The sequence below is a fragment of the Mandrillus leucophaeus genome, unplaced genomic scaffold (genome assembly GCF_000951045.1).
Source record: "Mandrillus leucophaeus isolate KB7577 unplaced genomic scaffold, Mleu.le_1.0 Scaffold18, whole genome shotgun sequence".
Lineage (NCBI taxonomy): Eukaryota > Metazoa > Chordata > Mammalia > Primates > Cercopithecidae > Mandrillus > Mandrillus leucophaeus.
In genome coordinates this window covers 4,107,541-4,120,671 of record NW_012101809.1, presented here as the reverse complement: position 1 = coordinate 4,120,671, position 13,131 = coordinate 4,107,541, and the positions used below count along the sequence as shown (strand labels likewise).

The 13,131-nt window shown below is 46.2% G+C and overlaps 1 protein-coding gene and 1 long non-coding RNA gene across 2 annotated transcripts in view; one reads left to right on the top strand and one right to left on the bottom strand.

Moving 5' to 3' along the window:
• SFXN2 (sideroflexin 2) overlaps positions 1–5,688 on the bottom strand; it is a 35,917-nt gene extending 30,229 nt beyond the window's left edge. Inside the window, exon 1 of the mRNA XM_011977481.1 lies at positions 4,819–5,688. The gene's annotated coding sequence lies outside the window, so the exon portion shown is untranslated. The remainder of the gene's footprint in view (positions 1–4,818) is intronic.
• The window catches only part of LOC105537795, a 16,583-nt gene continuing 8,553 nt past the window's right edge, over positions 5,102–13,131 (top strand). The window contains exon 1 of the long non-coding RNA XR_001005777.1: positions 5,102–5,237. This is a non-coding gene — a long non-coding RNA (uncharacterized LOC105537795). The remainder of the gene's footprint in view (positions 5,238–13,131) is intronic.

Genomic DNA, 13,131 nt, shown 5'->3' with positions numbered 1-13,131 from the left:
CGCCTGTAATCCCAGCGCTTTGGAAGGCCGAGGCAGGTGGATCACGAGGTCAGGAGTTCGAGACCAGCCTGGCCAACATGGTGAAACCCCGCCTCTACTAAAAATACAAAAAACTGGTCGGGCATGGTGGCAGGTGCCTGTAATCCCAGCTACTCGGGAGGCTGAGGCAGGAGAATCACTTCAATCTGGGAAGTGGAGGTTGCAGTGAGCCAAGATGGTACCACTGCACTCCATCTTGGCAACAGGGCAAGACCCTGTCTCAAAAAAAAAAGAAGCTGAGAAAAGGAAGCCCCCAAAGATGGGAAGAACCACCAGAAAGAAGAGAGAAAGGAGGTGGAGACAGGCACAGACAGGCCTGTAATCCCAGCACTTTGGGAGGCCAGGAGTTCCAGTTCAAGAAAAGAGGCAGGAGGGACCGAGTTGGGGAAGGAAGAGTGGTGGTCAATTTTTAGATTTTTTTCGTTAAGGCGGAAGAGACATCAGGAAGCTGATATGCTGGGGTACACCTTTTCCTAAGAGGAAGGACCAGGGACAAGAGGAGAGGCTCAACATGGAGTATCCACAGCGCCCTAGCCTGGCCCTGATGCTTCTCTGAAGCAGCAATCTCCAGAGAAGTCAGAAGGCAGACAGAAAGAGTCCACTGCCAAAACTCAGACTTCCCCTCTCCCCTGCCACCTGGCCTCCTGCAGGCTGGTTCAAAGACCAAAGGCATTTCTCTCAGTCCCAACTGAAGCAGGAATGGGAGGAGGGGAAAGAGTTCACTTTCCCAGGCTCTACATGAACCTAAAAGGAGTCAGCTTGGCTGGCTGACCACATGCTGCCTTGGCTTACAGAGCCCCAGGCTCACGCACGCTGGAGACAGCCTGACTGAGCAAAATGCTATGCCTGCCCCTCAGCACAAGCGTACACACAGCGCCAGACCTTCTCTGACATCTCTGTTCCCCTTAACGCAACATTGAAAAGTCCTCTGCTTCTCAGAATGGAGGGACTATCATCAAGGGGTAAACTAAACATTTGCTACTTACGCAAGAGCCTTTGCCTTCTTAACTAAAGTCAGGATAGAAACTGCAGAGTCCCTGTCTTAAATAAAACATAAAGCCGGAAAAAAAAAAAAAACCTAAACGATCTGTCTGGAACATTTCCGCCACACACCCACCGTACCCCAATGGGCACTGTTCCCCGACTCCTTCAGGACAAACTCAAGTCCTTCTGTGATATATACTCCTACAGCATCCTGTCCTTTGCAGCATGCTGGGCATTTGTGATTGTCACCTTCTTGTCATTGACTGTGATTCGTGTAAAGTCTGCCTCCCCTGACAGACTGTAAGGCTCACGAGCATAGGGATCATGTCTGTGATGTTTCCTGCTACATCTTTCACGTGCCCTCGAAGAATATTCACTGCTTACCTGAAATGTATTCCAACTTCTTGGGTCTGTTGGCATCAAGGATACCACCTCTCTTAAGTCAAACTCAGAACCTGCCTAGGTTACAGAACTAAGAGCAGGCTTTTTTTTTTTTTTGAGATGGAGTTTCACTCTTGTTGCCCAGGCTAGAATGCAATGGCACAATCTCGGCTCACTGCAACCTCCACCTCCCAGGTTCAAGCGAATCTCCTGCCTCAGCCTCCCTAATAGCTGGGATTACAGGCATGTACCACCATACCCGGCTAATTTTGGATTTTTAGTAGAAACAGGGTTTCTCCATGTTGGTCAGGCTGGTCTCAAACTCCTGACCTCAGGTGATCCGCCCGCCTCGGCCTCCCAAAGTGCTGGAATTACAGGCGTGAGCCACCGTGCCCGGCAAGAGCCACCGTGCCCGGCAAGAGCAGGCTTTCTTTCATGAAGTTGCAAATTGTCTACCTTGCCTGAGCTGAGTCATACCGGTCTCTAAATTTTCTTCCATAGTTACTGTCCCTCCTCTCACACAAGCCACATCTAGTCTTCCCTAAAAAGGTCATCATCATGTCCAGGGTAGCCCCACTTCTGAAGGATTATGGTTACACTACTAGGAACAAGGTAGGAGTCAAAATCAGACCAGTGATTTAATGGTATCTCCCTCCTAGGATTAGAGAATGTCACAGCTTGAGGCCCGGCGCAGTGGCTCACGCCTGTAATCCTAGCATTTTGGGAGGCCAAGGCAGGTGGATCATGAGGTCAGATCAAGACCATCCTGGCTAACCCGGTGAAACTCCATCTCTACTAAAAATACAAAAAATCAGCCAGGCATGGTGGCAGGCACCTGTAATCCTAGCTACTCGGGAGACTGAGGCAGAAGAATCACTTGAACCTGGGAAGCAGAGGTTGCAGTGACCAGAGATCACACCACTGCACTCCAGCCTGGGTGACAAAGCAAGACTCCGTCTCCAAAAAAAAACAGAATGTCACAGCTTGAAGACAAGTGATCTAAGATCTCAGTTTACAGAAAGGAAACTGAAGCCTAGAAAGTGCACACGGATTGGGCCACCGTTTTTGGTACACTTGGCCCTGCACTAAGTGCTTGCAGCAGATATAAACACCAACAATCAACAGATCCAGTCCTCAAAGATTGGACAACAGCTAAGGCCTTACTTACTTCCCCAAGGTCCTCTATCCACTATAGCCTACTTGCCAACTCCTTAAAAAAGAAGGAAAGAGGCCTGGCACAGTGGCTCACACCTGTAATCCCAACACTTTGAGAGGCCAAGGCAGGCAGATCACCTGAGGTCGAGAGTTCAAGACCAGCCTGACCAACATGGAGAAACCCCATCTCTATTAAAAATACAAAATTAGCCAGGCCTGGTGGTACATGCCTGTAATCCCAGCTACTTGGGAGGCTGAGGCAGGAGAATCGCTTGAACCCGGGAGGTGGAGATTGTGGTGAGCCAAGATCGCGCCATTGCACTCCAGCCTGGACAATAAGAGCAAAACTCCATCTCAAAAAAAAAAAAAAAAAGGAAAGAAAGAGAGGGAAAAAAGAGAAAAAAAAGAAATAGACTACTACATAATGCTGACATAATGCTCATCCTTCCCAGAGAGAGATTTTCTCTGACAAATGGTATTAGAGATCAGAAAACAAGCTTCCAAATTCCTTCTGAGGTATCCTCTTAAAAGCAGAAGTGCACAAGATTCCTGTTTGTAGCCCCAGGTAGGGAGAAAAACGAAGCATATCGCTGGTACTTACATCAGAGGAAGATCAAGGTAGCCAAAGACCCCAGAAGGTCAGACACAAAGACCACTGAGACAGGCAAGGATTAGGGTCAAGGCTGCCTAGAGCAAGCTGGAAAATGAGAGTAATAATTACAGGAGCAGGCCCAGGTATAGGCTTATGGATACTCATCTGACTCCAAGGCAAGTGGGCTCTTAGAAACCAGACAACTTAGAAAGAGCGACCTGCCTTGCCTTTTTCACAAAAGGGCTAACAGTCTACAGATGAGTAGATTATAGGGGTTTGTGTCCCTATATCATCACCTCCATTCATCACCTCCTTAGTCAAGGCTCTGAACTGCTTTTCTCTCTAAGGATCTGAAGCAGGTATGCAAACAGCAGATGTTGGTTTTTGTTTTCATTTTTTTTTTTTTGAGGCAGGGTCTTGCTCTGTCACCCAGGCTGGAGTACAGTGGTGTGATAATAGCTCCTGGGCTCAAGTAATCCTCCAGCCTCAACCTCCTGAGTAGCTAGGACTACAAGTGCACCACAGAACCTCTGGCTAAGTAAAAAAAAAAATTTTTTTTTGTAGAGGCAGGGTCCTACTGTGTTGCCCGGGCTGGTCTCCAACTCCTGGGCTCAAGCCATCCTCCCCTTCAGCCTCTCAAAGTGCTGGGATTAAAGGCCTGAGCCACTGCGCCTGGCCGCAATTACCAATTTATAGGGGTTGTGAAAATGAAATGAAATTTGGTATGAAACGTATTTCATTAGGAAGGATGTAATTTCCATACGGGCTGATTTTGTCCACTGCTGTGTCTCCAGCGTCTAGAACAGGGCCTAACACGTTTGTGCAAACTCTTCTTACAGTCCTCTGCATCAGGAAAGGGGTGGGAGGTAGCACTTCCCAACCCACCCCAGTACCCTTCTTGCTCTTCCTTGGCTGAAAATGCAGGCTCATTGTTGCCTCCTCCAGGACTACAGATGGTGCACGGTCTGGTCCAAAGCAGCTTAGCAAAACCGGCCAGAGGCTGGGCACTGTGGCTTACCACTTTGGGACACCTGTAGTCCCAGCACTTTGGGAGGCCTAGGCGGGCGGATCGCTTGACCCCAGGAGTTCGAGCGCAGCCTGGGCAACATGGCGAAACCCCGTCTCTACAAAAACAAAATACAAAAAATTAGCCAGGCGTGGTGGCGCCCACCTGCAATCCCAGCTACTCGAGAGTCTGAGGCGGGAGAATCGCTTTTAAGCCCGCGAGGCGAAGGCTGCAGGGAGCCGAGATCGCGACACCGCACTCCGGCCCGGGCGACGGAGCGACAACCTGTCTCAAAACAAAAACTGGGCCAATCCCCAAAACGCCTTTCACCTGTGCTTCAGCTCACCTCAGGGCTCAGGGCCAGCCCCAGGCTGCTTCTTGCCCTCCGATAGACGGTCTTCCCCCATCGGTACTCCCCTATCCCGGACGGGTCGTAACGCCCCAGCCCCTCGGCCTGGCACTCGCAGGCAATGGGGATCAGAGCAGAGGGGCCCATCTGCTGCCCCAGGGCACACTCCTCGCGCCACGTGGCTTCTGTAGGTGGAAGTCTAGCCCGCGCTGCAGCCCCGCCTGGACAGTCAGGACAGAAATCTCAGCTCCCTCCCGAGATGTGGGGATTGGAGGTAGACAGGGTGAGCGCCCTTGTCCCAAGGCCCCTTACCTGGTCCCGGGACAAATGCCACCAGTTACAGTCCGCCTTAGAAACCTGGCCTGGGGAGAGACCTGGGCGGGGGAACCGCCCCCATGCCCGCCCACGCCCCTCCTTTTCGACCAATCCCAGGCCTGGAGGCTCCCGCCAGCCACGTGGGCAGCCTTTCTCCACTCCCAGGTCCCAGCTAGCCGGCGGCCGCCTCTGCAGCTCCCCTAGCCCGCCCTCGCAGTGGGCGGGCGCCTTGGCGCGCTTGCGCACTCTGGGGAAAGCGGCGCTGCACCCCGCCCCGTACTGCTGCTCCACTCCTCTGCTGTGCGTGCGAGGGACGTCGGGGGCGGCGCCGCAGCAGTTGCCCTTGGTAACGGGGGAGGCAGGAGGAGGAGGAGGAGGAGAAGGAGGAGGAGGAGGAGGGACTCGGCGGGAGGATGGTGAGTATGGGGACCTGGGCCCCCTTGGAGCCGGCCAGTTACCCCCCTCCCGTCCCCAGGCCCAGGGCGGAGCACTGCGCTTAAAGCCAAGGAGGGAATGGGACGTCGCTCAGCCTGCTATCTGGGTTCTGCACTGATTTCGGGGGTCGGCGGGGAGCCCCGACGGTGGGCCCTGGAGGGAGGCCTGGGCCTGGAGAGGAAGGCGGGGCTTGCGGCGGGTCCGAGGCTTGGGGAAGGGGCTGGCAGAGTGCGCGGCTGGCAGGGTGCGGAGCTCAGGCTCCATCGTTACTCTGGGGACAGGGGTGAGGGCGGATCCCAGGAGCTGCAGAGAGCAGCTTTCGCTCGCAGGCTTAGACTTCCCGGGCAATCGGTCTCCCGGCGCTGCAGTAAAGTGGGGTTCGTCTGGAGCCCGGCCAGAAGCGGAGAGAAGGCCGGCCCCGCTGGCTCTGAGGTCGCCCTGGCGGTAGCAGGGGAGATGGTAGCCTAGCCCTCCTTCTCGCGCTGTCTGGGCCCCGGGGGGTAGGGGAGTAAGTCTCAGGACACAAAGGGGAGCCGCTTGGAAGGGATGCCTGGTGGATTTTACGCCGTCTTGGTGTCTGCGTGGCGGGTGCGCTTCCTCAGTCCCGAATTATTTAGTTATTTGCTGAGAGTTGTGCAAGACCTGGTTGTTGGTGATGACCGATTTTTCATTCAATACTTAATCCATGTTGATGGAAGCATATTAGCTGCCCGGTCTCTGGAATTTCCTTCGAAACCTTTTGCAGTCTCCTCTTGCTTGTGACCACACCAGGACCAAAAGATCTTAATCCTAGCTTGGGGTCTCCAAACTGAAAAGAACGAGATGTTAAAAATGGAGATCGAGCTTCAATCTGGGGCAAGCCTTTTCTCTGTCAGCCCTAATTAAAGCTTTCCCAAATTCTAAATTATGATTGTGACAGATATGACCGTTGACACTCTGTTTCTTGTTGATGTCTGTACAGTTAGTTGGAGGGAGTTAAAATGGAATTGAGTAATTTTAGAGCTATCAAAGAAAAATTGATTTTGAACCACTTAAAGCAGGTTAGTTGGCTGCAAAGAGCCTGTCATCAAACTTATAGTTACTGCTCCACCTCTCTTCCTAGTTCCTTTCTTCACTTTTAGAAATGTTGAGCCATTTCTGTCAATTTAAGAAGTAAAAAAATAAAATAAAAAAAAGCTAGATGCCCAGGAAGAAAAAGAAATAGATGTATGTTTGGTCAGATTATCCAGTGAGTAGCTTTAGATAGGAAAAAAATCTTAATTGATTTTACATTGTCAGATTGTTAAAGAAGTAGGGTTATTTGAAGTTGCCAATCATATTTCACACTTGCTACACTTGCAGTTTTTTTTTCTTAACCTCAGGCTAAACAGATTTTTACAACTGTTTCTTTTTCTTAATCATTTATACGTGAGCTGTCCGTTTAAAGGCTAAGTTTTTCTCAACAAATGAGTACAAACATAAATATTTACCCAGAAAATAGTTAGAATTGAAATGAAAAGGGCATGCCGAACCAACAGAGTTAAGATTCGTCATTATAGATGAGAAGTGCATGAGAGTTGGCTAACTTTTCCCAGTTTGTTTATCAATTAAGTGGACTGTGTAATTCCATGATTGCTTAATTTATAATTAGAGACCACAGTAAATTAACCACTGCCCATGTTTCCAGGTGCAAATTGGCACTTTATACAACAAATTGACAGTGTATATACAACACTGTTGTATACAACTGTTGTGATCAATGATGAAAACAGATTTTGTTTTTCTTTTTTCCTTTTTCCTAAGATGAACAATAAGAAATCAGGACAAATTATTCTGGATTCTTTATCTGGTTTCCCAAATACATTTTTTTTCTATCTCCAAAAGTGTGAGCTATTCTTAAAACTTGAAGTGAAACACAATTTAGTCAGTGGTGTGACTTAAGTGTGTCTCATCTGGTATCCCATGAGCCCCCAGGGTTAACTGTACAACTGAAAAGTGAACCCCAAGGTTTTTTTGGTTTTTATTTCAAATGTCAGCTGTGACAAATACATTTTTTTTTTCAAATTTGGGTAACTGTGGCAAAAACCCAAATATGGGTTTCTCTGAGCATTTAGTCAGCTATTTTATGCCTGCTTTACAATGCCAGGTTCTTGATGAATTACTAAAATGACAGTAATTTTAGCATATAACTATCCACTGTTATTTAACATATGACTCCTTCGTTCAGTATTTATGGAGCACTTTCTACATATATGGAGCTTGTGGTCATTCTCAAGCATGTTCAACATTTGAAGATTGTTCCCAACAGTTATTTATGTTTTCTAGTTAGAAAATGGCCAGTGAAAAATTATTTAAAAAACAAAAAACACGGGGGTAGTGTTTTGAGTGGCTGCTATGTGTCATGCTTTACATACATGACCTTATTTCATCCTCATAGCATCATCTCTTGAGATATAAGAGATACAAGATATAGCAATAAGTATTGTTCCTATTTTCTTTTTTTTTCTTTGAGACGGAGTCTTACTCTGTCCCCCAGGCTGGAGTACAGTAGTGCGATCTTGGCTTACTGCAAGCTCCACCTCCCAGGTTCACGCCATTCTCCTGCCTCAGCATCCACAGCAGCTGGGACTACAAGCGCCCCCACCACGCCCGGCTAATTTTCTTTTTGTTTTTCTTTTTTTTTTTAGTAGAGACAGGGTTTCACCGTGTTAGCCAGGATGGTCTTGATCTCCTGACCTCATTATCTGCCTGCCTTGGCCTCCCAATGTGCTGGGATTATAGGCGTGAGCCACCGCACCCAGCCTGTTCCTATTTTCTAGTTGAAACTGTGTTCAGTGTTTTTTATATATATATATACACACACACATATACACATATAGATACACAGATATATATAGATATATATATGTGTGTGTATATACACACACACACACACACACACACACACAGAAGCTGAATACAAGTCTGTGTAAAAGCCCATAATCGTTTCATTAGCACTCTGGTGAAGTGGGAACCCACTCTTCCTGAGGAGATGCCCAGACTTTTTTCCTCAGGAAACATTGTTTGTATTTATTTAGGAGAGGGTGATGAGAAAGAAGACACAGTTTGGATGAAGTTCTCAATTTTGAGCTTTAAGCTGATAGGAGTTTAGTTGAAAGACGTAAAAACAAACAGAAGTCAGTTATATTTAAGTTAGTTATGGGGACTGTATGTACTTGACGGTTGGCTTCGTAATTTCAGAATTTACATTTTAGCTGCTCCTCACAACCACATATATTTTCCATATACCATCACATTCCTTCCCCCTCCACCACTCTGGTTTCTTTGAATGACCTAGTTTGTATTGTTTTAGGTCAGTGCACCATGCCTCTGCCAATAGTTTAAGCTGATTTCAAGGCAGATAAAACGTCTGTAGTCCATAGCACATCTATTCATGATTTGACTGTAGAAAAGTTTGTTTAAATGTTTTGTGGTTGAGTCAAACCACTTCTGCCCACCAGGGTGCAGATAACGTGTATACACACATGCTGGTAACACACAATATACTTTTAACTGAAGTTCATGTTTCTTAAATCGCTTTATTTAATGTCACAGGAATATAAATCCTACATAGACATCATGCCTGTTTTGCTCACTGTTGTACTTGGGGCACATTATGGGTGTTTAATGATAATTGCGTGAATGGATATTTTGGCCAAAAAATGCACTTTAAAAATTAATTTCATTGTATTTATACTGCAAAACTCAGCCCCATAATAAATTTAACTTCTAATCGCTGTCTCCCTTCATTTGACAGTTAAAATAAAATATGGGCATATAAATATAGATGCACAGAATAGACTTATTCTGGTCTCTTTCATCCAGCCTCTTAAATCAGCTTACTTTGTACCTTTCAGGCAGAACCCTGATCTCTATAAATATCCTCTTCCCTATTTAGCAAACCCTGATAATCCTGTGATCCCCTGTCCTCAGTAGTTGGATTAATATGATGCTGTATTATATTTGTACTTGTCTTCCCTATACCATGCTTGAAATGCCATTTATTGTTTTGCTGGAAGAAAACATTAGCTGAACTTTCCATTTCTCTGTAATTTCACTTAAAGGTGAAGCATCTGAAGTTATTATTTCCTAATAAGGAAAGTTACTCATTAGAAATGTAGAAGCACTGTATTCTACACCATTAGGTTAATAAAGTTTATCTATAGTTAGAATTTTTTTTTTTTTTTTTGAGACAGTCTAGCTCTGTGGCCCAGGCTGGAGTACACTGGCGTGATCTCAGCTCACTGCAACCTCCACCTCTCAGGTTCAAGCTGTTCTCCTGCCTCAGCCTCCCAAGTAGCTGGGAATATAGGTGCCCGCCACTATGCCCAGCCAATTTTTTGTATTTTTAGTAGAGGTGGGGTTTTACCATGTTGGCCAGGTTGGTCTCAAACTCCTGGCCTCAAATGATCCACCTGCCTCGACCTCCAAAAATGCTAGGATTACAGGCGTGAGCCACTGTGCTCACCCTTATAGTTAGAATGATTTCTTTTTCTTTCTTATCTGTGCTTTGCTTCTCTCCTTTTAAGGTGAATAAACATTATGTTTCTCTCTTCTTTTTTTTTTTTTTTTTGAGACAGGGTCTTGCACTGTCACCCATCCCATACTGCAGTGGCCCGACCATAGTTCACTGGAGCCTCAAACTTAGGCTCAAGCCATCCTTCTGTCTCAGCCTCCTGAGTAGCTGGAACCACAGGTGCATACCACCACACCTGGATAATTTTTTTTTTTTTTGGTAGGGATATGTGTCTAGTGTTTGTTGCCCAGGCTGATCTTGAATTCCTGGCCTCGAGCTATCCTCCTGCCTCGGCCTCCCAAAGCACTAGTATTATGGATGTGAACCACTGTGCCTGGCCTTGTTTTTCTCTTCTTTAATTTCAAATGTAATTAGTGTGTAGAAAGCCTCTGCCTGGAAAAAAAAAAAAAAAAACAGCATTTTTAGTGATTTCTTTAAAAGAGACACATGAGGAAAAACCTAAAACATTAATTTTAAACTTTGAAAATATTTTATAGGCCGGGCGCAGTGGCTCACTCTTGTAATTCCAGCACTTTGGGAGGCCGTCACGGGCAGATTGCCTAAAGCCAGGAGTTTGAGACTAGCTTGGGCAACATAGTGAAACCCTATCTCTACTAAAAATACAAAAAATTAGCTGGGTGTGGTTGCACACATCTATAGTCCCAGCTACTCCGAAGGCTGAGGTGGGAGGATCACCTGAGCCTGGGAGGTTGAAGCTGTAGTGAATCATGATTTCGCCACTGTACTCCAGCCTAGGCATCAGGAGTGAGACCTTTTCTCAAAAAAACAAACAAACAAAACCAACATACATATATATGTATATATAGTTTTGTTTTTTGTTTTTGTTTTGAGATGGAGTTTTGCTTTTGTTGCCCAGGCTGGAGTGCAGAGACACAATTTTGGCTCACTGCAACCTCTACCTCCCAGGTTTAAGCAGTTCTCCTGCTTCAGCTTCCCAAGTAGCTGGGATTACAGGCATGTGTCACCACATCTGACTAATTTTGTATTTTTAGTAGATACAGGATTTCACCATGTTGGCCAGGCTGGTCTCGAACTCCTGACCTCAGGTGATCCACCCGCCTCGGCCTCCCAAAGTGCTGGGATTACAGGGGTGAGCCACCACACACAGCCAAAAAAAAAATTTTTTTTTTAAAATAGGAAACAGATCTTCCTTCATAATTTCTGTACTAAGCAGAAAATGCATGAGAAGAACTTTGCCTATATGTCATTTAATGTACTAATTTGATAAATTCCAGATGTTTTAGAATTTATTTTAAGAGGTAATGAGACCCCTTCTTTTCACTTACAATCAGGAACTCAGGATGAATAGTAAAATGAGTTTTCCTCTTCTTAACCTTTTTATGTCACCAGTCCCCTAAGGATCTCAGAATTTTAATTTTTACTTTTCCGAAAGGTGATATTATAAATGAGTGACTGCAATATAGCTAATAAAAACCAGGGAGACTTCTTATAAATATAGTTTTAAGAAGGAATGCTGTCAAAATATTCAAGACCAGATGAGATAAAAACAGCAAAAAAGTCTTGCCTTTGGGTGGATCGCTTGAGTTTAGGAGTTTGAGACCAGCCTGGGCAACGTGGCAAAACCCCATCTCTACAAAAAATACAAACTTAGCGGGGCCGGGTGGTGTGAGCCAGTAGTCCCAGCTACTGGAGAGGCTGAGGTGGGAGGATCGCTTGAGCCCAGGAAGTCAAAGCTGCAGTGAGCCGTGTTCATGCCGCTACACTCCAGCCTAGGCGACAGAGGAAGACCCTGTCCCCCCAAAAAAAAGAAAAAGGAAAAAAAGTCTGACCTTTTAAAAAGCCAGACTTTTGTTTGTTTCAAATCTATTCAATCTCTCTCCCCCAAATCTTTTGGCACAGAATTTGTCTAGCTTAGACTGAACCTTCCATTTTACTGCTGGAAAAAATTGAGGCATAGAGAGGTTAATGTGGTCCTTAGCAAGTCAGTACAAATACAGTACTAAAGTGGTAAACAAAGAGTCTCTGAGGCAGAAAGGAATTCTTAATAATTATGCGTATTTGCATATGATTGTCCAAAGATGCAATTGTTGAGAATTATTTCTCAGAAGTATTGTTTGATCTTAGTGAACAAACTGGTTTGAATTATTGCCTGGTACAATGTGAGTAACAAATATAACCATTTTACATAATTCTAAGACTCAGTTTGAAGGAATTTCTTCTTGGGCTGGGAGATTAAATTATATGCCCTTTACACTCTGGGATTCTTTGACTCTTGTTCTAGCCATGTGTTGTTAGAACAAAATTATCAGCTATAGCACAGAACAAATAACTTTCCTGTAAAGATGTTCTTATGTTCTTAACTAAAAATCAACATAGTTTATTTCTTTTTTTTTTTTTTTTTTGAGACAGAGTCTCACTCTGTTACCCAGATTGGAGTGCAAAATACAGCTCACTGCAACCTTGACCTCCCAGGCTCAAGCAATTCTCTCACCTCAGCTTCCTGAGTAGCTGGGACCACAGGCATGCGCTACCATGCCTAGCTTATTTGTTTTTTATTTTTTGTAGGGACAGGGTCTCACTATGTTGCCAGGGCTGGTCTTGAACTCCTGGGCTCAAGTAACCCTCCTGCTTTGGCCTTCCAAAGCGCTGGGATTACATGCGTGAGCCACCACGCCCAGCAACATGCTTTATATTTCTATCCATAAAAAAATAATGAATAATGGCCAGGAGAGGTGGCTCATGCCTATTGCACTTTGGGAGGCCAAGGTGGGCGTATCACTGGAGGCCAGGAGTTCGAGACCAGCCTGGCTAACATGGCGAAACCCCATCTCTACTAAAAATATAAAAATTATCCAGGCCGGGTGCAGTGTCTCAGGCCTATAATCCTAGCACTTTGGGAGGCCGAGGCAGGCGGATCACAAGGTCAGGAGATCGAGACTATCCTGGCTAACATGGTGAAACCCCATCTCTACCAAAAACACAAAAAATTAGCCGGCCGTGGTGGCGGGCGCCTTTAGTCCCAGCTACTCGGGAGGCTGAGGCAGGAGAATGGTGTGAACCCGGGAGGCGGAGGTTGCAGTGAGCCGAAACCGGGCCACTGCACTCCAGCCTGGGCGACAGAGCAAGACTCCTCAAAAAAAAAAAAAAAAAGCCAGGCATGGCCGGGCGCGGTGGCTGACACCTGTAATCCCAACACTTTGGGAGGCCAGGGCGGGCGAATCACGAGGTCAGGAGAGCAAGACCATCCTGGCTAACACGGTGAAACCCCGTCTGTACTAAAAATACAAAAAAGTAGCCGGGCGTGATGGTGGGCGCCTGTGGTCCCAGCTACTTGGGAGGCTGAGGCAGGAGAATGGCGT